Source organism: Pseudopipra pipra, chromosome W, assembly GCF_036250125.1.
Source record: "Pseudopipra pipra isolate bDixPip1 chromosome W, bDixPip1.hap1, whole genome shotgun sequence".
In the NCBI taxonomy this organism is placed as follows: domain Eukaryota; kingdom Metazoa; phylum Chordata; class Aves; order Passeriformes; family Pipridae; genus Pseudopipra; species Pseudopipra pipra.
The window spans coordinates 2872898-2896419 of NC_087580.1; the positions used below are offsets into that span (position 1 = coordinate 2872898).

Sequence of the window (23522 nt, forward strand, 5' to 3'; positions counted from 1 at the left end):
ATTTGTTTATTCAACGTTGGGAGCAAGCCAGCTCGCGCTGGACAAACTTGCTCCAAGGCTTCACATAAAATCAGCATTTTTGTACAATCTTCAGCTGTGATTAAATGCATATTCAAGTGATTCCAACATCTATCTCTGCATATTAAGAATAGGCGGAGTATAGGTGGAGCTCAGGCGGGGCTTGGGGCGGTGCTTCTCTTGGCCCTCAATCCTGAGGGGACTTCCACTCTTCCTCCATGGCTCTGGGGGCTTCAACTCCTCTTCCTCAGCTTGACCTTCCTTCTCTTCCATTGTTCTTGACCCGCTCCCTGAAGCTTGGAAAAAGCCCTGGCTCCCGGCCTATTCCTCCTATTCCAATGTCTCCCTGATCCTGCTGTCTCTCTAATTTATCCCCTCTAGGCCTAGGACATGTTCCTGTACTATTCTCTGAAGCTTTGCTCCAGTCAGTAGAACAGAACGAGCACAGATGGTCTTGGCTGTTGGGAGCTTGTTAGCAGGCCCAAATTTCTTAGTGAACTCTTTTGGGCCTGGCCTCCTGTTTCACCAGGGACACAGCCCGGGCCGGTCCCATTCCCATTCCACGGGTTTGCATTCCTGTTCCAGGTATTCCCATCCCATTCTAGTTGTTCCCATCCCATTCCAGGAGTTCCCATTCCCATTCCAGGTGTTCCCATTCCCATTCCATGTGAACCAATTTCCATTCCAGGTGTCCCCATACCTATTGTCCCTCCTGCCATTCCTGGTGTTCCCATCCCACTTCTGTTTTCCCCATTCCCAGTTCTTAGTGTTCCCATTCCCATTCCAGGGGTCTCCATTCCCCTTCCTATTGTCCCCATTCCCATTCCCGGTGTTCCCATCCCACCTCTGTTTTCCCTATTCCCATTCCAGGTGCACCCATTCCAATCCCAGATGTTCCCATTCCCATTCCTGGTGTCCCCAACCTGCTCCCAATGTTCCCATTCCTGGTGTTCCCATTCCCATTCCAGGTGTTCCCATTCCCATTCCAGGTGTCACCATTCCCATTCCCCCGGTCCCAATGTTCCCATTCCAGGTGTTCCCATTCCAGGTGTCTCCATTCCAATTCCAGGTGTTCTCATTCCAGGTGTCTCCATTTCAATTCCTGGTGTCCCCATTCCAATTTCAGGTGTCTCCATTCCCATTCCAGGTGTTCCCATTCCAGGTGTCTCCATTTCATATCCAGGTGTTCCCATTCCCATTCCAGGTGTTCCCATCCCACCTCTGTTTTCCCTATTCCCATTCCAGGTGCCCCCATTCCAATCCCAGATGTTCCCATTCCCATTCCTGGTGTCCCCAACCTACTCCCAATGTTCCCATTCCAGGTGTTCCCATTCCCATTCCAGGTGTTCCCATTCCCATTCCAGGTGTCCCCATTCCCATTCCCCCTGTCCCCATTCCCATTCCAGGTGTTCTCATTCCAGGTGTCTCCATTTCAATTCCTGGTGTCCCCATTCCAATTTCAGGTGTCTCCATTCCCATTCCAGGTGTTCCCATTCCAGGTGTCTCCATTTCATATCCAGGTGTTCCCATTTCCATTCCAGGTGTTCCCATTCCCATTCCAGGTCTTCCCATTTCCATTCCTGGTGTTCCCATCCCATTGCTATTGTCCTCATCCCATTCTTTATGTCCCCATTCCCATTCCAGGCATTCTCATTCCCTTTCCAGGTGTTCCATCCCATTCCAGGTGTCACCGCTGACATTTCCCCTGCTGGTTTACCATTAAACCAGCACACCAGGTCTGTGCCCAACGGGGGTCCCTGTGGATCATCCAACGCGGGTCCTCCCATGGCTGATGGAGTTGGAGCAGCGGCCGAAGCTCTTCCCGCAGTCGGGGCACTCGGGGCTTCTCTTACCGGTGGGTCCATTGGTGGGAGGTCAAGGAAGAGCTCTGCGTGAAGCTCTTCCCACACTCCCCACAGTGGAAGGGCCTCTCCCTGATGTGGAGGCGACGGTGGGTGTAGAGGGTGGAGCTGTCCCACATTCCCTACACGTGTCGGGCTGTTCCCCAGTGTGGATGTGCTGGTGGCTGAGCAGCTTGGTGCTTGTGCTGAAGCTCTTCCCACATTCCGAGCACTTGTAGGGCCATTCCCTGGTGTGGATGCAACGGTGTTTGCAAAGGCTGGAGCTGTCCCTGAAGCTCTTCCCACACTCTGCACACGTGTAGGGCCTTTCCCACTGTGGATCATCTGGTGTCGGAGCAGGTTGGAGCTCTGATTGAAGCTCTTCCCACACTCCTCACACATGTAGGGCCTTTCCCCTCTGTGGATCATCTGGTGTCGGAGCAGGGTGGAGCTCTGATTGAAGTTCTTCCCACACTCCCCACACGTGTAGGGCTTTTCCCCACTGTGGATGCGTCGGTGATTGTGGAGGGTGCGCCTGTTCCTGAAGCTCTTCCCACACTCCTCACACATGTAGGGCCTTTCCCCACTGTGGATCATCTGGTGTCGGAGCAGGTGGGAGCTCTGAGTGAAGCTCTTTCCACACTCCCCACACGTGTAGGGCCGTTCCCCAGTGTGGATGTGCTGGTGCCTTAGGAGGTCGGATCTCTTGCTGAAGCTTTTCCCACATTCCAAACACCTGAAGGGCTTCTCCCTGCTGGGAGGCTGCTCAGGGACCACCAGCTCGCAGCTCCGCCTCAAGCTCCGGCCGCCTTCCCGGCACACGCTGGCTCTTTCCTCCTCACAGCCCCCTGGGCTGGCTTTGCAGCCCCTCCTGCGGGGGCATCTCCGGCCCTTTTCCTCCCCGCTGCCTTCCTGCGCCAGGGAGTCCTTCAAAACGGCCTCTCCCACCAGGCTCTGCCGCCGGGATTTGTCCTCCGCGCTCTCCGGCCTCACCTCGGGGCCTGGGGCAGGAAGCAACAAGGACACGCAGGGGATTTGCCTCCGGCCCACAGGGAAGCCCAAGGACATCCCCCCAACTCCGGCCCCGGCAGGATGGCCACAAAAGACAAAAGACCGACCCAAAGGGGCACTGACTTCCTCCTCACCTGCCTGGGGGGCCCGCGGCATCTTCCTCTTCCTCGCAGCCTCCTCCTCCATCCGCCCAAGCTTTGGGAAGCAGAAATCCTGATGGGGGGGGAAAACAAGGAGTGAGCGCGTTGCCTTGGGGGTTCCTCCTGCCCAAGTCCAGCTCTAGGACTCACCGGGTAACTTGTGCCCATAAAAACCCCCAAAACAACAACATTCAGCCCAAAATCCCCTCCCAGGAGTTCCCCCTCTCTGCTCTCTGGGGTTAGGGGGGACCCCCTGTCTGGCCTGATGGCACTTCTGCCTGCATTGGGGGTCCCCCTTCTCCGGGCTGTCGGGGGTCCCGCGGCTCCGGGGGGTTCCCACTCACCGGGGTCCCCTTGAGTGTTGCCAGGGGGGTCCCAGGGCTCACTTCTCCCCACTCTGCCTCCCGGGGCCGGCCGGCCCTCCTCTCTCGCCTCCCACCCTCGCAAACCTCTTGGCGCTCTCGGCTCCCACCCCGCCTCAAGGCCCCCCCTCCTCTCCACACTCCAAGGCCTTCCCCCTCTCTGGGACCCCCGCTTAAGGGGCCCGGCGCTCCCTCTCTGCTCCCCCCCCCCTCCAGCATTCCGGGGGTCCCCCAGCTCCGGGATCGCCCCTCTCCGCTCTCCCCACTCCGCGGCTACCGGGGTTCCCCCCCGGCTCTCACGGGGGGCCCCCAAACCGCTCTTGCCCCCCCCGCCATTGCCGAGCCACCGCCAGGACCTTTTGGCTGCTCTTCTTTGTGCTCCCGCTCGGCTCCTCCCTCGGCTGGGCCGCCGCTTTTGGCGGGTTTCCTCCTCCGGGATCCGCCCCCTGCAGCCCTTCCCCCCCTGGCCCAGCCCCCTTGGGCCCCCCTTGGGCCCCACTTGCCCAATAAGTCTGATTATACAGACAAGCAATTTGGTTTTAATCCACAAAACCCAAATGTAGAACCCAGCACCCTGGGCCATGAACAAAGTGCTGTTCCTTGGCCCCCCCCGAGTCCAAAGTAAAGGGAGAGGGGAAAAAACCTGCTGGTGGGAGAGCTGTTGCAGTCTGGTCAAAAGTGGTGGTTGCAGTCCAGTTGAGGATGGTGGTCTCAGGTTGGTTGAGAGCGGTGAGCTGCACTCCTCCTCTGGATCCCACGAGTGGTAAAAAGGTTCCAAATCTCCAGGTTTATATATTCTCTAGTTCAGGCAGGAATGCCCAGTCCTCCCCTCAGAGCGGGGAATTCCATAAAAGGATGCTTAGTTCTTCCCTCAGAGCGGGGAATTCCATAAAAGGCTATGAGGATGCTCAGTCCATAAAAGGCTATGAGGGTGCTCAGTCCAAAAAAGGATATGAGGATGCCCTGTCCATAAAAGGGTAGGAGGGTGCTCAGGACATCCCCCCCACCTGGCAGGCCTCTCCTGACAACAGTTCCTGGGAAAATCGCATGGAAGGCCATAGAATCCACAGTTTTGGGCTACACCCATCCAGTGAGGAATCGGTCCCAGTTGTTCTAACTAGGACACCGTGTCCGTCATCGCTGCCATCATCATCATCATCGGCCTCGTGGGAGTCGGTGTCTGGAAGCTCCGATCCGGTAACTCCCGGGATGAGGGTTGGGAAGGGGCACGGATCCGCCCGGCAGCATTCTGGGGATCCTGTGCCACGGGTGCTGATCCCGCTTTCTTTCCATAGGGAAGAGGGAGGGGAATGGATACGACCCCGCACCCACCAGTGAGTCCCAGCAGCGTGTGTGGATCCAGATCCTCTGGGCAGGGATCCCAGGATGGATGCCGGGATTCCAGAGGGGAATGGGGGCCTAATGGCTGGAGCGGGATTGGAAGGGGATTCCAGCTCAGGGCAGGATTCCAGAGTGGGCTCAGGTGGAATTGTGGACTGGGATCATGGCTGGATTCTGGAGTGGGATTGGCGTGGGATGGATGGAGTGGGATTGGGGTGGGATGGACGGAGCAGGATCAGGAGGGAATCCAGAGCAATTCCTACTCTCCCTGGGCTCCACAGCCGGCTCCATCCCCTGGGATGGGAACAGGGAAATGGTGACTCCTTTCCCCGCTCTCATCCCAGCAGGAATCACAGCCTGAGCGATCCTGGAGCTGGATCCGCCCCTTCCCTGCGGAAAGGCAGGAGCTGCTGGCAGAGCTCATCCCGCTGCTCCCACCCACCCCGGCCCCCCTGCGGCTCTTCCCGATGGATCAACTTCCTGCTTTTTCCCATGTGAAACCCAGGACCACAATTATTCCTGAGGCTTTAATTTGGGTGTGAAAATCTCCTGCTTTGGGCAATAAATCCTGGCTCCCTCCTCCGGCCTCCGGCAGTTCCTCTGTGGGAACCAGGAATAGGAATGGGGACAGGGGGGACTGGAATGGGAACAGTTGGGACAGGGATGGGGACACTGGGAGCAGGTTGGGGACAGCAGGAATGGGAATGGGAACTCCAGGAATGGGAATGGGGATATTGGGAGCAGGTTGGAGTCACAAGGAATGGGAATTGGGACGCCGGGAATGGGAATGGGGACATGGGAGACCAGGATAGGGATAGTGGGGACAGGAACAGGGACATTGGGAGCAGGTTGGCACAGCAGGAAGTGGGAATGGGGAGAGGGATGGGAACCCCAGGAATGGCAATGGGGACAGGGATGGGAACCCCAGGAATGGGAATGGGGACAGGGATGGAAATGGGGACAGGGATGAGAACCCCAGGAATGGGGACAGGGATGGGAACGTGTCTCTCCAGGAGTTGGTTCAATACAAAGGTCAGTCCCTGGCTCGAGGTCATGGGAAGCCCCTTCTTTGGGAATGTCTGGGAACCAGGTGTCAGAGGTTTGAAAAGAGGTGTTGGAATTGTTTCCCAGTGTCCCCCCATTCCCATCGGTGTCTCCCGGGATGGGGTGGGTTGGAGCGGAGCCGCAGGCGCTGGGCAGGGGCAGTGGGGGGAGGGCGGCTCTCGGGGACACCGCGGTGGCCGCGGGGAGGGCGGGGGGTCCTTTGTTCGGGGGCTTTTGGGGTTTGTCCGGGACCGGACAGAGCAGGAGCTGATTTTGGCCACCTTGTTCTCTTTTCCTGAGAGGAAGTTTTTTCCCCACGGGACACCTCGTGGAGAACGACTGAGAGAGAGAGAGAGAGAGAGAGAGAGAGAGAGCCCGACCCATCTGGGAGCGAGGTGTTCTGCTTTGGGGACTGCCCCTGGGAAAAGGGACTCCTTCACTGCTGGCTGCGAGCACACGGGGCTGCGAGAGCTTTGAACTGCCGGGACAGTTTCTCCCCCCCACCTGGGGATTTGGGACTTTGTTTTGTTTCTTCTGAAAGTTTTTGGTTGCACCATTTGTTGTTTATTCAGATTTTGTTAATAAAAAGCTGCTTCTTTTCCTTTTCCACACTTCCACCTGAAGTCTCTTAATTTCTAAGTTGTAATGTTGTTTAACTAAGACCCAGTGCAACCAAAAATGCTGGGAAAAGGGGGATTGGGCATCCTCAGCCCCCCATCTCCCTCTTGTTTGGGGCAACTCTGAGCTCCGGGACAATTTATCCTCTGTTTGAGGTTCCCCTGATCTGTGGGAGCCCTGGGTGGCTGGTTTGGGGTTGCCCTGAGCTTTGGGAGCCCTGGTTGGGCATTTTTGGTGGGCCCTGAGCTCCCCCCTCCCCCGCAGCCCATGGACTCCTAGAACCCCCCAGCCCCTGGATTCTGTGAATTCCGCAGTGTCACAAGGACACAAGTGAGACAAGTGTCACAACATGTGGTATTGTACTGGGAGTGACTGGGATCATACTGGGAGTGACTGGAACCAGAGAAGTGGTTCATGGGAGCAACTGGAACCACACTGGGGGCAACTGGGATCAGAGTGGGAGTAGCTGGGCCCCTGCTGGGCTCATACTGGGATTACACTGGGACTGACAGGGATCATCCTGGGAGTGACTGCAATAATACTGGAAGTATGTGAGAGGGACTGCAACCATACTGGGGATGACTGGGATCAAACTGGATTCGTACTGCAAGTGTCTGGAAGTTCCTGGGATCATACTGAGTGTGACTGGACTCAGAGTGGGACCATACTGGGAGCAACTGGGACCATGCAGGGGCAAATGGCCTCCTCCAGGCAGTGACTGAAAGTGCCTGGGGCCATACTGGACTCAGACTGGGAGTCCCTGAGAGGGAAAGGAACCATCCTGGAGGGGGACTGGGAGCAACTGGGACCACCTTGGGGACAACTGGGATCCTATTGGGAGTGACTGGGAGTGACTGGGATCCTAGTGGGAGTGACCAGGGACTCCAGGGACCACTCTGACACTGCCAGGCATTCTGGAGCTGGAGGGATCAGCAGACACTCGGCAACCTCCTGCAATCAAAGGGCCACTGGGACATGAGGACCAAAGGAACCTGGGACTCAGTGGAGCCTCAGGAAATCGAGGGACCATTGTGACACTGGAGAACCACATGGAAACAAGGGGCCATCCTGATGCTCTGGAACCTCCTGGAACCACGGGGCCATTGTTTCACTCCAAGGACTTACAGATCCAAAGGAACACAGGGACACTGTGGAATCTCCTGGAACCACGGGGCCACTGTGGCATCTGAGGCCTCATGGAACAGAAGGAACCCTGAGACATTTGGGAAGCTCATGGGATGAAAAGGGCCATTGTGACAATACAGGGCCTCAGGAATGCGGAGTCATTTTGGAACCTCGTGGAACCAAGGGGCCAGTGTGACACTGCAGGGTCTCATGGAAACAAAGAAACCCTGGGAAACTGCAGGACCTCTGGAATTTAATGGGCCATTGTGACTCAGGGCAATCTCCTTGAGTCAAGGGGCCACTGTGACACTGCCGGGCCTCCTGGAATCCAAGGGACCCTGGGACACAGTGGAACCTCCTGAACTCAAGGGCCCATTGGGATTCTGTGTAACCTGTGGAATCAAGTGGCACTGGGACACTGCAGGGCCCCATGGAACCAAAGGAATGTGGGGACACTGTGGAATCTCACAGACAAGGGGCCATTGTGACATGTGGAGCCTCATGGAACCAAAGGGCCACTGTGACTGCCCAGAACTCCATGGAATCAAGTGATTGTGTGATTGTGTGATTGTGTGACTGTGTGCTTGTGTTCTTGTGTCACTCTGTGATTCTGTGATTGTTTGATTGTGTGATTGCGTGACTGAGATTCTGTGATTGTGTGATTCAGTGACTCTGTGATTGTGTGATTCTCTGCCAGAGCTCATGGTTCAGTGATTTTACCCTTGAGCTCCTCTGCTCCTCTTCATCACCTGGTTTGTGGATTTGGTGGGGGGATAAATCCTCGTGGAACAGGGAAAATGTGGATCTTCCAGCACCCAGAAGAGAACTGAGCTCTGAGGTGCCTGAGCTGGGAACTGACACTTTGCTGGGTTGGGGCTTCCCAAGAGGATGGGGATGTCCCGGGATCATGGGATGGTTTGGGTGGGAAGGGACCTTCCAAATAACCCAGTGCCACCCCCCACCGTGGGAAAGGACACCTCCCACTATCCCAGGTTGCTCCAACCTGGCCTTGGACACTCCCAGGGATCCAGGGGCAGCCACAGCTTCTCTGGGAATTCCAGCCCAGTCCCTCCCCACCCTCCCAGCCAGGAATTCCTTCCCCATCTGCCATCTCTCCCTGCCCTCTGGCAGTGAGAAGCCATTCCCTGTCTCCTGGCACTCCATCCCTTGTCCCAAGTCCCTCTCCTGCTCTCCTGGAGCCCCTTTAGGCTTTGGAAGGGTCACACCAGAGCTGGGAGGTGGCAGGGGATTGTCTGAATTTTGGGCTTTGAGCAGGATCTCGGATCCCTTGTCCCGTTCAGCAGAGTGTTGACATTTTCTGCTGGCTGGGGACCTGTGAGGGTTCCTCAGCAGGCAGCCATTGGACAGTGAATGCCCCCCTCCTGCTCCGGGCCTCAGCTTTTAGAGCTGAGCTGACCTCCCATGGTCTGCAATGTCCCTGTGGTCAGTTGGGCTCAGCTGGCCTGCTTGGGTCCCCTCCCAGGCTCTTGCCCTCAGCTAAGGAAGGAATGTCCCAGTGTTGGTGCTGTGCTCAGCAGTGGCCAAACCACCGGTGTGTTCTCAACACCCTTCCAGCTGCCAGTGCAAAGCCCAGCCCTGGGAGGGCTGCTGTGGAGAACTGAACTGCAGCTCAGTCAGACCCAACCCAAATGGCACATATAGATGGCACATATTCTACAGAATCCATCCTTAGGTGTGGTGCATCTGTATTACAAATAACAAGCAATAATAAGGCAAGTGTCCTCCCTAGGGACACACACTTCAGAAGGGAACTTGCACTTGACCCCCCCCTTCAGCTTCGAGCCACCCGGTGCCACAGAGGGGGACAGAGCTCCTGTGGAACATCCTATTCCACTGACACAGAGCAGTGAATAAACCCAAACTATTTCCTGGGTTTGTTCCCTGGGGGTCTCTGCAGCAGCAAGCACAGCCCCACACTGACTGCTCTGGGCTGTGCAGGCATTTGTGCTTCTGCCTGTCTCACACACACACACAAAAGTCTGGTCAGTGCTGCCCTCAGAAACACCCCCAGAAATGCTTTTCTGAGCCTCTGGGCTGGACACAGGCACAGCCTGACCTTGAACCCAAAGGAAACAAATTCCACATCTTTGGCTGGAGCCCATGGATTTAGAGACACATTCTTTGCTGTCTGTAAGTGCAGTGGCCAAATTCAGTTCCGGTTTGTCTTTGACCTTTCTAATTTTCCCCCTACATGACCTCACCACATCCTTGTGTTCTCCCAAGTTTCCTGCCCCTCCTTCCAGAGGTGAGACACTCTCTTTTTTCCCCTGAGTTCCAGCCTGAGTTCTCTCTTTAACCAAGCTGTGCTTTTTGCCCCCTGGCTTGTCTTAGGGCACATGGGCACAGCTCCTGGAGCTTGAAGATTTCCTTCTTAAAGCACCTCCAGCCTTCCTGGACTCTTTTGTTCTTCAGGACTGACTCCCAGGGGACTCCATCCATCATTCTCCAAGGAAAGCCAGAGCCTACCTGCCTGGTGTCCAAGGTACCAGTTCTGCTGCCCCCTCCTTCCTTCCCCCACAATGGAAAACTCCCTCATTTTGTGTCCCTGTGCCCCAGACGGCTCCGACCACCACCTCCTCCACCAGTCCCAGAATCATGGAATGCTTTGGGTTGGGAGGGGCCTTAAAGAGCATCTCAGCACCCTCAGAGGAAAGAATTCCTTCCTACTATCTCCTCCAACCCTTCCCTCCAACCCAACCCTTCGCTTCCATGCGAAGCCACTGCCCCTTGTCCTGTCACTCCAGGCCCTTGTCCAAAGTCTCTCTCCATCTTTCTTGTTGGTTCCCTTCAGGCACTGGAAGGCCACAATTAGGTCACCCCAAAGCCTTCTCCTCTCCAGCCTGAACAATCCCAGTTTTCTCAGCCCTGAGATATTTCTGAACCTCCCAGAATCAGGGGGACACTGTGACCCTGCAGGGCCTTATGGCCCCAAAGGGACCCTGTTCCACTGCGGATCCTCACGGAACAAAAGGAACAGCGGGACACTGTGAAACCCTGGGGAATCAGGAGGCCTTTAGGACACTGCAGGGCCTCACGGAACCAAGGAGCTGTTGGGACACTGTGGAAACTCCTGGAATCAAGGGGCCATTGGGACACTACAAAGCCTCATTGAAACCAAGGAATTCTGAGACTGTGCATCCTCATGGAACCAAGGGGCCACTGGGATATGGGGGGTCATGGGACCAAAGGATTCCTGAGACATTTTGGAACCCCATGGAATCAAGGGGCCATTGTGACATGGGGGGCCTCCTGGAAGCAAAGGAACCCTGAGAATTTTTGTGGGAACAAGTTAAGGCAGCAGCAACTGCGTTCAGTTAATCAGGCCTTGACTGGTGTTTTCAATCCAGAGAGTGCTGCTTGCCAAAGTGGAAAATCACTTGGAAGGGTCTGCATGGCAGCCTGTGTTTTTCTCTGGTGGCTGAACACAGGCAGCACATGAGGGGAGGAAAATGTGTGGGATCAGGGCACTGCTTTGGGGTGATTTGGGAATTCCAGTGGACTAAAAGACAAACCCCAGGTGCTGTTTCCAAAGGAACCCCAATGAAAGGGGGATGCTGGAAAGATGGGCAGACAGGTCCCAAAATGGAACTCTGTGTGTGCAGCCTCATTTTCTCCTTCAGCCCCATCTCTGGTGGCCCCGACGTGTGACCTGAGCTCTGGGACACTCTCCCAGCGCCTGCCACTCAACAGAGGTGGGAAGTGCCGGCATTCATCCCGTGGGAACGGGACAGCAGAGCCCCCGGCACAGGGATCTGTGGAGCCCTGTAGGAACAACGGGGCAGGGAATTTCCCAAGAACACAGACTTTACTGGAAGATTTTGCAACAGGTCTTGAACGCAGCAGGACAGAAGGTTATGGATGAGCAATTTCAATTTGGACACCTTGAAAACACATCTTTTAGACTTGTTGGACGACATCTCTGGGGAGCAGGAGGATGTATTCCCTGCCGTTTGTATCTGCTCTGCTGCTCAGCCTGTTGATGTCCCCGCTGACGGGGCTTTAGGGCCTCTGCTGAGGGCTCTGTCTCCCACCTTGACTCGTGGGAATCTCCCTCCTGTGGGGGGTCTCTCTCCTGCCTTTAATGGTGCTCATTTACCTCCTGTGGGGGTTTTCCACTCCCGTCCTTCCTCGTGGCACTTTTGGGAAACGGGGCTGCTTTTGGCTGTGGCCACGCCGGGGCTGGATGGCTGAAGAATGGACACACAGCCCTGGAACCACTGGATCTCCTGGAGAATTGAAGTGCCTCCAAGGGAAGGTGCACGGCCGGCCTGCCCCTCCTGAGCACCAGCTCCATCTCCTGCTCCTGCCCAGCGGCTTCCCAGAAATCCAGGGCTGGGTGTGGATTGAACACTATGGCAAGGGACAGGATAAAGTTGCTTCATTTCCAGCCTTCGTGTCTCAGTGTTTGTGATCTTGGGAATCCTCACAACCTGGAACAGTGCCAGATTATCTGTTGTTGTAAGATATGTACGAGGAGATTGTTTTGATGTGTGTTTGAATCTTCCTTGAAAATACAACTGATAGAAAACAATAGGAAATAAAAGAAAACAGGAAAAAAAGGAAAACAAAGAAAATAAAAAAAAAAGAAGAAAAAAGAGAAAAAGGAGAAAAAAGAGAGAAAAGAAAGAAAAAACAGGAAAAAATGAGGAAAAAGGAGAAAAAAAGAAAGAAAAAAGAGAGAAAAGAAAGAAAAAAGAAAGAAAAAAGAAAAAAAGGAGAAAAAAGGAAAGAAGAAAGAATAAAGGAAGAGAAAAAAGAAGCAGAAAGAAAACCAAAAAAACATAAATGTGGTCTTATCACTTGTGCCTATCCCAGGTGCAAGAAATGAGTGCTCTGGATTAAAAACCATACTTTGAAAACAAAAAAGGGGGAACGTGACACCCCAAGTAAATCATCATCATCATCACAAACCTGTATTTACCCTTAGTTTTTTGAATATGAATCAGCAAGTATTGAACAAAACCCCACAAGAAGACACCCAATGACAAGGTCCTCTCGAGTGCTCAGTGTGGGGAAGGGCTGTACCTGTGTTCTGTCTCCCACAGGACCCTGCTGGCTTCCAGTCCCTCTGATGGAACCTTATCCTGAGCAGACCCAGCCCACAATCTGATCCTGCAGATGCAGAGACTGTCCCTCAGGAATCCCGGGAGCAGGGAGGGAATGCTGAGCAGAGCAAGCCCTGCCCGCATGTCCCATCGGGCAGACACTGTTCTAGGGGGAATTCACTGGGTCTACCAACTCTTCCTGACTGGTTAATGACTCAACCATGGTGTGTCCCTGTCACTCAGATGCCTTCTTGGCCGCACCTGACGTTGTGATCCGTGTGACTGACAATACCTTTAACACCCCTGTAAGTAACCCTTGTTATTTTAGTTGTGTCACAGATCAAAACGTGCCTGCCCTCCATTTATCATTAATAATTCCCGTGGGCAGAAGAGCTCCTGCTGCACTGGCCATTCAGTGCAGGCCATGCCTGCAGTGCCAGTGGATGGGCACTGTGGCAGCACCAGGAGCAGGGGTTTCAGAATCTGTCTGGTTTCAATATTCCAAGTCCTCTGGAAGCGCATGGGACAAGCCCCAAGACAAGGAGCCCGGGTCCTGGCCCTCTTGGCCGTGAACTCTGTGTGTCCAAACAGAACAGGGGCAGAGGTGGGACCAAGCAGAGTCACTCTGCACCTGGACTGAGTTCATGGGAATGCAAAGGGAGGATGGACCTTGGTTGAGTGCTTGGAGAGAGAAGGTTGTTTCTCCAAGTGGAAATGCTCTTTAACCAGCCTGCATGACCAGCCTGTGTTTTTCTCTGGTGGCTGAACAGCCAGCACATGAGGGGAGGGGAATGTGTGGGATCAGGGCACTGCTTTGGGAATTCCGGTGGACTGAAAGACAAACACCAGGTGCTGCTCACGAGAGAACAGGAATAAAAGGGGACACCAAAAAGAGTCGGGGGACAAGTCCCAAAATGGAACTCTGGGTGTGCAGCCTCATTTTCTCCTTCAGCACCCACAGGAGAGGGGGAAAAAAGTGGGGGTTGGGACCCGAAACTATTCGGGGGGGAAATTGGGGATTAAGGGGACAGTGGGAGAGTAGAAGGAACAGGGAGAGGGGTGGAAAAGGGGGGTGGTCTGGTGGGTCCGACGGTCCCAAGGGGGTCTTTGGGCACTGGGGGGTTGGGAAAGGGGGGTGGCCCCCAGAGCTCCCAACTTACTGTGGGGTGCTGGGGGCTGCTGGATCCAATCTCAGCCTTGCATTGTGCCAAAAGTTGAAGTTTAGAGGAATTACAGAGGTGTGACTGAATCACTTTTGTCCCATGAGTTTAATGATAACAAATCAGATCTATTGACAGAAAATGAATTATATAGAGTTACAAATCATCAGATAAAAGATCTTCATCTAAATTATTTACTACACAATATACACACAAAAACTACCAGTAGTACAGGATAAGGTAGGACAGGGCACTACACTAAAGCAATTGTTGAAGCAATTCTACTAAAGCTGGCAAACAAGCAATAATTCTTAATTAGAGATGGATGGAACTCCCCCAGAGCAGCGCTCGTGGGGAGATCTCTGCTCTCAACCTCCAGCAGTGACCTTGGGGGGTCCCCAGCCAAGGCAGGAATCTCCACACACCCCCCAAGAAGGGTTCTGTTGGCAGAACCTGCCCCTGGGAAAGGGGACTGGCCCTTTCTGGTAGAAACCCAGGGACTGACAGTCCTTGGACTCCAGGGGTTCCCTCACCATCAGGGGCTTCATTTGGGGTCAAACCAGTCTGGGGTCCAACATCTCCTGCCTTGTCCCGGCCCCCTCTCAGCTCAGCACTGACCCCTTTGCAAATGGGGCATTGTCTTGGTGCCATTGCAGGGGGGATGTCCTGCCCCAGTGTCCCAGTGTTCCTTTAATTGCCAGAGGCCCTGCAGTGTCCCAGTGGCCCCTTGATTCCATGACCTTCTGAAACACTTCAGGGTTCCTTTGGTTCCATGAGGCCCCCATGTCACCAAGGCCCCTGGATTCCATGAATTCCGCAGTGTCACAAGGTTCCTTTTTTTCCATGGGGCCCTGCAGTGTCCCAATTGTGCCTTGATTCCAGGAGTATCCAAATTCTCCCAGGGTTCCTTTGGTTTCAGGAGGTCCCGCAGTGTCCCAGCGGCCCCTTCATTCCAGGCAGGCCCAGGGAGACGAAGGCAAAGACGGAGCCCCGACCCCCGTCAGCATCTTGGGGGGGCGGGGGGGCAGGACCCGGGAAACGGCGGATGGACTGGGATGGACTGGGGTGGATTGGGTCTGACTGGGATGGACTGGGATGGACTGGGACAGACTGGGATGGAATGGGACACCAGGATACACCGGGGCGAGGACTGGGACCCAGTAGGACCCCCCGGGAGCAGGATCTGAGCACACTGGGACCCTCCAGGACCAGAACTTGGGCAACAGGGATCATACTGGGAGAAACTGGGACCACACTGAGGGCTACTGGGAGCAACTGGAGGCCACACAGGATATAGTGGGAGGGCCTTGGAGTCACTGGGATCATACTGGTGGAAACTAGAATGTTACTGGGGCATCTGGGAGTGACTGGGAAGGACGATGAGCATGCTGAGGGCTCTACTGGGATATACTGGGAGTGTCTGCAACCATGCTGGGAGTAACTGAGACCACACTGAGGGTGACTGGGGTCATACTGGGATCATATGAAGAGCGAGTGGGATCATGCAGGAGGTGATTGGGATCATCCTGGGAGCAACTGGGAGTGCACTGGGAATGACTGGAAGTGGCTGTGAGCAACTGGGATCATGCTGGAAGCTTCTGGGGGCAACTGGGAATGAGTGGGACCACATGGAGGAAACTGGGAGCAACTGGGAGAGACCAGGAGGGACTGGGATCATCCTGGGACTGACTGGGCGCTGAATCCGAAAAATCGGTCCGAGAAAATGCTCAGAGACTTTTTTATCTTTAAGCAGCAAGGTATTTGTTTATTCAACGTTGGGAGCAAGCCAGCTCGCGCTGGACAAACTTGCTCCAAGGCTTCACACAAAATCAGCATTTTTATACAATCTTCAGCTGGGATTAAATGCATATTCAAGTGATTCCAACCTCTATCTCTGCATATTAATAATAGGCGGAGTATAGGTGGAGCTCAGGCGGGGCTTGGGGCGGTGCTTCTCTTGGCCCTCAATCCTGAGGGGACTTCCACTCTTCCTCCATGGCTCTGGGGGCTTCAACTCATCTTCCTCAGCTTGACCTTCCTTCTCTTCCATTCTTCTTGACCCGCTCACTGAAGCTTGGAAAAAGCCCTGGCTCCCGGCCTATTCCTCCTATTCCAATGTCTCTCTGATCCTGCTGTCTCTCTAATTTATCCCCTCTAGGCCTAGGACATGTTCCTGTACTATTCTCTGAAGCTTTGCTCCAGTCAGTAGAACAGAACGAGCACAGATGGTCTTGGCTGTTGGGAGCTTGTTAGCAGGCCCAAATTTCTTAGTGAACTTTTTTGGGCCTGGCCTCCTGTTTCACCAGGGACACAGCCCGGGCCCGGGTGTTCCCATTCCCATTCCACGGGTTTGCATTCCTGTTCCAGGTGTTCCCATTCCCATTCTAGTTGTTCCCATCCCTTTCCAGATGTGCCCATTCCCATTCCAGGAGTTCCCATTCCCATTCCAGGTGTTCCCATTCCCATTCCACGTTTTCCAATTCCCATTCCAGGTGTTCCATTCCATTCTAGGTGTCCCCATTCTCATTCCTATTGTCCCTCCTCCCATTCATGGTGTTCCCATCCCACTTCTGGTTTCCCCATTCCCAGTTCTTGGTGTTCCCATTCCCATTCCAGGGGTCTCCATTCCCATTCCTATTGTCCCCATTCCCATTCCAGGTGTTCCCATCCCACCTCTGTTTTCCCTATTCTAATTCCAGGTGTCCCCATTCCAATCCCAGATGTTCCCATTCCCATTCCTGGTGTCCCCAACCTGCTCCCAATGTTCCCATTCCCAATGTTCCCATTCCCAGCCCAGGTACCCCATTCCCATTCCTGATGTCCCCATTCCCATTCCAGGTGTTCCCATTCCAGGTGTTCCCATTCCAGGTGCCTCCATTCCAATTCCAAGTGTTCCCATTCCAGGTGCCTCCATTCCAATTCCAAGTGTTCCCATTCCAGGTGTCTCCATTTCAATTCCAGGTGTTCCCATTTCCATTCCTGGTGTCCCCATTTCCATTCCAGGTGTTCCCATTCCAGGTGCTTCCATTCCAGTTCCAAGTGTTCCCATTCCAGGTGTCTCCATTTCAATTCCAGGTGTTCCCATTTCCATTCCTGGTGTCCCCATTTCCATTCCAGGTGTCTCCATTCCCATTCCAGGTGTTCCCATTCCAGGTGTCTCCATTTCAATTCCAGGTGTTCCCATTTCCATTCCTGGTGTCCCCATTTCCATTCCTGGTGTTCCCATTCCAGGTGTCTCTGTTCCAATTCCAGGTGTTCCCATTTCCATTCCTGGTGTCCCCATTTCCATTCCAGGTGTCTCCATTCCCATTCCAGGTGTTCCCATTCCAGGTGTCTCCATTTCAATTCCAGGTGTTCCCATTTCCATTCCTGGTGTCCCCATTTCCATTCCAGGTGTTCCCATTCCCATTCCAGGTGTTCCCTCCCCATTCCACGTGTCCCCACTGCCATTCCTTCTGCCCCCATTCCCATTCCTAGTGTACTCAGTCTGTTCCCAATGTCCCCATTCCCATTCCAGGTCTTCCCATTTCCATTCCTGGTGTTCCCATCCCATTGCTACTGTCCCAATCCCATTCTTTATGTCCCCATTCCCATTCCAGGCATTCTCATTCCCTTTCCAGGTGTTCCATCCCATTCCAGGTGTCACCGCTGTCATTTCCCCTGCTGGTTTACCATTAAACCAGCACACCAGGTCTGTGCCCAACGGGGGTCCCTGTGGATCATCCAACGCGGGTCCTCCCATGGCTGATGGAGTTGGAGCAGCGGCCGAAGCTCTTCCCGCAGTCGGGGCACTCGGGGCTTCTCTTACCGGTGGGTCCGTTGGTGGGAGGTCAAGGAAGAGCTCTGCGTGAAGCTCTTCCCACAATCTCGACAGTTGTAGGGCCTCTCCCTGATGTGGAGGTGATGGTGGGTGTAGAGGGTGGAGCTGTCCCACATTCCCTACACGTGTAGGACTGTTCCCCAGTGTGGATGTGCTGGTGGCTGAGCAGCTTGGTGCTTGTGCTGAAGCTCTTCCCACATTCCAAGCACTTGTAGGGCCATTCCCTGGTGTGGATGCAACGGTGTTTGCAAAGGCTGGAGCTGTCCCTGAAGCTCTTCCCACACTCCGCACACGTGTAGGGCCTTCCCCACTGTGGATCATCTGGTGTCGGAGCAGGTTGGAGATCTGCCTGAAGCTCTTCCCACACTCCGCACACGTGTAGGGCCGTTCCCCACTGTGGATGAGACGGTGGTTGCGGAGGGTGGAGCTGTCACTGAAGCTCTTCCCACACTCCCCACACGTGTAGGGCCGTTCCCCACTGTGGATGCGTTGATGATTGTGGAGGGTGGATCTCTTCCTGAAGCTCTTCCCACACTCCGCACACGTGTAGGGCCGTTCCCCACTGTGGATGCGACGGTGGTTGCGGAGGGTGGAGCTGTCACTGAAGCTCTTCCCACACTCCCCACACGTGTAGGGCTGTTCCCCACTGTGGATGCGACGGTGGGTGCGCAGGGTGGAGCGGACACTGAAGCTCTTTCCACATTCCTCACACGTGTAGGGCCTTTCCCCACTGTGGATCATCTGGTGTTGGAGCAGGTTGGAGCTCTGATTGAAGCTCTTTCCACACTCCCCACATGTGTAGGGCCGTTCCCCACTGTGGATGTACTGGTGCCTCTGGAGGTTGGCTCTCTTGCTGAAGCTCTTCCCACATTCCAAACACCTGAAGGGCTTTTCCCTGCTGGGAGGCTGCTCAGGGACCACCAGCTCGCAGCTCCGCCTCAAGCTCCGGCCGCCTTCCCGGCACACGCTGGCTCTTTCCTCCTCACAGCCCCCTGGGCTGGCTTTGCAGCCCCTCCTGCGGGGGCATCTCCGGCCCTTTTCCTCCCCGCTGCCTTCCTGCGCCGGGGAGCCCTTCAAAACGGCCTCTCCCACCAGGCTCTGCCGCCGGGATTTGTCCTCCGCGCTCTCCGGCCTCACCTCGGGGCCTGGGGCAGGAAGCAACAAGGACACGCAGGGGATTTGCCTCCGGCCCAGAGGGAAGCCCAAGGACATCCCCCCAACTCCAGACCCGGCAGGACGGCCACAAAAGACCGACCCAAAGGGGCATTGACTTCCTCCTCACCTGCCTGGGGGGCCCGCGGCATCTTCCTCGCAGCCTCCTCCTCCATCCGCCCAAGCTTTGGGAAGCAGAAATCCTGATGGGGGGGGAAAAAAGGGGGTGAGTGTGTTGCCCAAGTCCAGCTCTAGGACTCACCGGGCATCCTGTGTCCCTGAAAACCTCTAAAACACCAACATTCAGCCCAGAAAAAAAGAAAACAACAAGATTTGGGAAAAAAAACCCGCACAAACTGCCCGCAAATTTGCAAAAGATCAGGAGTCAGTAAAAAAAATACTCCAAAATATGAACATTCAGTTAAAAAAAACCCTCCAAGAAGTTCTCCCCTCTCTGCTCTCTGCACCTTTACCTTCTGGGCTCTCCCCTCTCTGGGCTGCTGGGGGTCCCGCTTAGGGATGCCGGAGCTTTTGGGGGTCCCAGGGGTCCCTTCTCCCCTCACTCTCTGTTTCAGGGGGCCGGGTTCCCAGACGTTCCCCCTCTCCGCCTTCTCCACTTTCTTGGCCCGGGGATCCCAGGGGTCCCCACTGCCCAGGCTCCCCCTTCTCCGGGACCCCCTTGCAGCCTCCCGGTGCTCCCGAGGCGCCTCCCTCTCCCTGCTCCCCCCCCTCCAGCACTCCGGGGGTCCCCCAGCTCCGGGATCGCCCCTCTCCGCTCTCCCCACTCCGCGGCTACCGGGGTTCCCCCCCGGCTCTCACGGGGGGCCCCAAACCGCTGTCGCCCCCCCCGCCATTGCCGAGCGACCGCCAGGACCTTTTGGCTGCTCTTCTTTGTGCTCCCGCTCGGCTCCTCCCTCGGCTGGGCCGCCGCTTTTGGCGGGTTTCCTCCTCCAGGATCTGCCCCCTGCAGCCCTTCCCCCCCTGGCCCAGCCCCCTTTGGGCCCCCCTTGGGTCCCCCTTGGGCCCCCCTTGGGCCCTCCTTGGGCCCCCCTTGCCCAATAAGTCTGATTATACAGACAAGCAATTGGTTTTAATCCACAAAACCCAAATGTAGAACCCAGCACCCTGGGGCATCAACAAAGTGCTGCTCCTTGGGCCCCCCCCCCGAGTCCAAAGTAAAGGGAAAGGGGAAAAAAACCTACTGGTGAGAGAGCTGTTGCAGTCTGGTCAAAAGTGGTGATTGCAGTCCAGTTGAGGGGGGTGGTCTCAGGCTGGTTGAGAGCGGTGAGCTGCAGTCCTCCTCTGGATCCCACGAGTGGGAAAAAGGTTCCGAAACTCCAGGTTTATATATTCTCCAGTTCAGGCAGGAATGCCCAGTCCTCCCCTCAGAGCGGGAATTCCATAAAAGGATGCTTAGTTCTTCCCTCAGAGCGGGGAATTCCATAAAAGGCTATGAGGATGCTCAGTCCATAAAAGGCTATGAGGGTGCTCAGGACATCCCCCCCACCTCGCAGGCCTCTCCTGACAACAGTTCCTGGGAAAATGGCATGGAAGGCCAGAGAATCCACAGTTTTGGGCTACACCCATCCAGTGAGGAATCGGTCCCAGCTGTTCTAACTAGGACACTGTGTCCGTCATCGCTGCCATCATCATCATCATCGGCCTCGTGGGTGTCGGTGTCTGGAAGCTCCGATCCGGTAACTTCCGGGATGGGGGTCAGGAAGGGGCACGGATCCGCCCGGCAGCATTCCGGGGATCCTGTGCCACGGGTGCTGATCCCGCTTTCTTTCCATAGGGAAGAGGGAGTGGAAGGGATACGACCCCGCACCCACCAGTGAGTCCCAGCAGCGTGTGTGGATCCAGATCCTCTGGGCAGGGATCCCAGGATGGATGCCGGGATTCCAGAGGGGAATGGGGGCCTAATGGCTGGAGCGGGATTGGAAGGGGATTCCAGCTCAGGGCAGGATTCCAGAGTGGGATCAGGTGGAATTGGGGACTGGGATCAGGGCTGGATTCTGGAGTGGGATTGGGATGGGATGGATGGAGTTGGATTGGGGTGGGATGGACAGAGCAGGATAAGATGGGATTTCAGAGCAGTTCCTACTCTCCCTGGGCTCCACAGCCGGCTCCATCCCCTGGGATGGGAACAGGGACATGGTGACTCCTTTCCCCGCTCTCATCCCAGCAGGAATCACAGCCTGAGCGATCCCGGAGCTGGATCCGCCCCTTCCCTCTCCCTGTGGAAAGGCAGGAGCTGCTGGCAGAGCTCATCCCGCTGCTCCCACCCACCCCGGCCCCCCTGCGGCTCTTCCCGATGGATCAACTTCCTCCTTTTTCCCATGTGAAACCCAGGACCACAATTATTCCTGAAGCTTTAATTTGGGTGTGAAAATCTCCTGCTTTGGGCAATAAATCCTGGCTCCCTCCTCCGGCATCTGGCAGTTCCTCTCTGGGAACCAGGACTGGGAATGGGGACAGGGGGGAATGGGATGGGGACATTGGGGACTGGGATGGGGACAGTGGGAGCAGGTTGGGGACAGCAGGAATGGGAATGGGAACTCCAGGAATGGGAATGGGGACACTGGGAGCAGGTTGGAGTCACCAGGAATGGGAATGGGGACATGGGAGACCAGGATAGGGATAGTGGGGACAGGAACGGGGACACTGGGAGCAGGTTGGCACAGCAGGAAGTGGGAATGGGGAGAGGGATGGGAACCCCAGGAATGGGAATGGGGACAGGGATGGGAATGGGGACAGGGATGGGAACCCCAGGATTGGAATGGGGACAGGGATGGGAACCCCAGGAATGGGAATGGGGACAGGGTTGGGAACGTGTCTCTCCAGGAGTTGGTTCAATACAAAGGTCGGTCCCTGGCTCGAGGCCACGGGAAGCCCCTTCTTTGGGAATGTCTGGGAAGCAGGTGTCAGAGGTTTGAAAAGAGGTGTTGGAATTGTTTCCCAGTGTCCCCCCCATTCCCATCTGTGTCTCCCGGGATGGGGTGGGTTGGAGCGGAGCCGCAGGCGCTGGGCAGGGGCAGTGGGGGGAGGGCGGCTCTCGGGGACACCGCGGTGGCCGCGGGGAGGGCGGGGGGTCCTTTGTTCGGGGGCTTTTGGGGTTTGTCCGGGACCGGACAGAGCGGGAGCTGGTTTTGGCCACCTTGTTCTCTTTTCCTGAGAGGAAGTTTTTTCCCCACAGGACACCTCGTGGAGAGCAACCGAGAGAGAGAGAGAGAGAGAGAGCCCGACCCATCTGGGAGCGAGGTGTTCTGCTTTGGGGACTGCCCCTGGGAAAAGGGACTCCTTCACTGCTGGCTGCGAGCACATGGGGCTGCGAGAGCTTTGAACTGCCGGGACAGTTTCTCTCCCCCACCTGGGGATTTGGGACTTTGTTTTGTTTCTTCTGAAAGTTTTTGGTTGCACCATTTGCCGTTTATTCAGATTTTGTTAATAAAAGGTTTCTTCTTTTCCACACTTCCACCTGAAGTCTCTTAATTTCTAGCCTCTGGAAACCAAAGAACCAAGGCCCCACCATGTGACAGTTCAACCCCACCCCTGTGCCATGGGCTCCTTTGTGATGTCACAGCCTGTCCTCTCCATTCTGGAATAGCCCCTGGAAACCAAAGAACCAACACCTCACACCCCCACAGTGCAGCCCCACCTGTCTGCCACGGGACTCTTTGGGATGTCACGGCCTTTCCCCCAGGAAAGAAAGCCTGGAACCTTCGGGTTTCAGATGCAGTTGGGGGACAACCCTGGGCACTCCATGGGCAGCAAGAGCTTTCTGTCCTGGCCCTTTTTATACGGCAGGAATCTTCAGCTGTGTTCAATTTGGGCAGTCAGACTGGCAATTTCAGCACAGGGCTCCTGCAAGGGAATGACAGCCCTGCCCTCCAGGAAAGAAACCCCTTACCCTCGGTCTCTTCTCCTGTTCCTTAAAACACAACCTGCAGGGAAGCTTTCTGGATCTCTTCTCTTGGGAATTGGGAAGATAGACCGACTCCCGTGTTTAACACCTCAGGCAAAACAACCCTTTGAACACCTTTCCCAACCCTCCCCAACCTTTCCCAAAGCCCAGATTTTACAGGTGTCCTGTAATTCTGGCCCAATCTCACCCAAGCCCACAAACCATGACAGAAACCTCTCAGCCTCACGCTGCGTCCTTCCCATTGCTGTGCCTTATGTGCAGGCCAAAGGCCTTAAAATCAAGGACCCAAAATTCATGGCCTGTTCTTTTTCCCAGAAAAGAAGGCGTGGTGAACTCTCCAGACCAGGGAATTGGAAGGTCACCCCAAAACTCCTTTGGTACACGCTGCAGGGCCAACGATTCCTCTGCTCTGCCCTGTCGGCGCTGCTTTGTCTCATCTGGGTCCCCAGAAACTGTCAGTGAAAGCCGGGGAATAAAATCTCTGAGCAGTTGGTTGGGTTCCAGAGGTGACCCTACTTCATTCAGCGCTGAAGGGACACAGGAATTGCTCTCTAACACCTGTACATCAGTTCTCTAAACTCTTAACAATTTCTACATTTTAGCAAGCAAAGGAATTCCTGTCCATTGGTTTACCAGTTCTCTGCAGGAATTCTTCTTCTCTCTTCTATTGGCTCTTGATTTCTCACTTTGCATGATACTTAGTCCACAGTTTTTGTCCTTTTCTTGTCTTTTCCCTAGATAGGGAGAGCCTCAGGAACTGTCTGTGTTGGTTTTGTCTTTGTCTCTGGTTTCTCTAAGGGTCTTTGTGGTGTAGAAATTCTGCCTTCTTGGTGTCCAGGTATCAAAAATAGATTTCTCTGCCAGGTCTCTGACCACTGAAGTATGGTAGACCTTAAACT

The 23522-nt window shown here is 55.2% G+C and overlaps 1 long non-coding RNA gene across 3 annotated transcripts; it reads left to right on the forward strand.

Annotated features, from left to right (window-relative positions):
* The first annotated feature begins 4497 nt into the window (after positions 1-4497).
* Positions 4498-20962, forward strand: LOC135404505 (uncharacterized). Of its 3 annotated transcripts, none has more exons than XR_010425695.1 (3): positions 4498-4569; positions 4668-4706; positions 20887-20962. It is a non-coding gene; the product is annotated as an uncharacterized LOC135404505 (long non-coding RNA). The 3 variants fall into 3 exon arrangements; XR_010425693.1 differs by lacking the exon at positions 20887-20962 and adding an exon at positions 5058-5292; XR_010425694.1 differs by lacking the exon at positions 20887-20962 and adding an exon at positions 5061-5292.
* The last annotated feature ends 2560 nt before the right edge of the window (positions 20963-23522 follow it).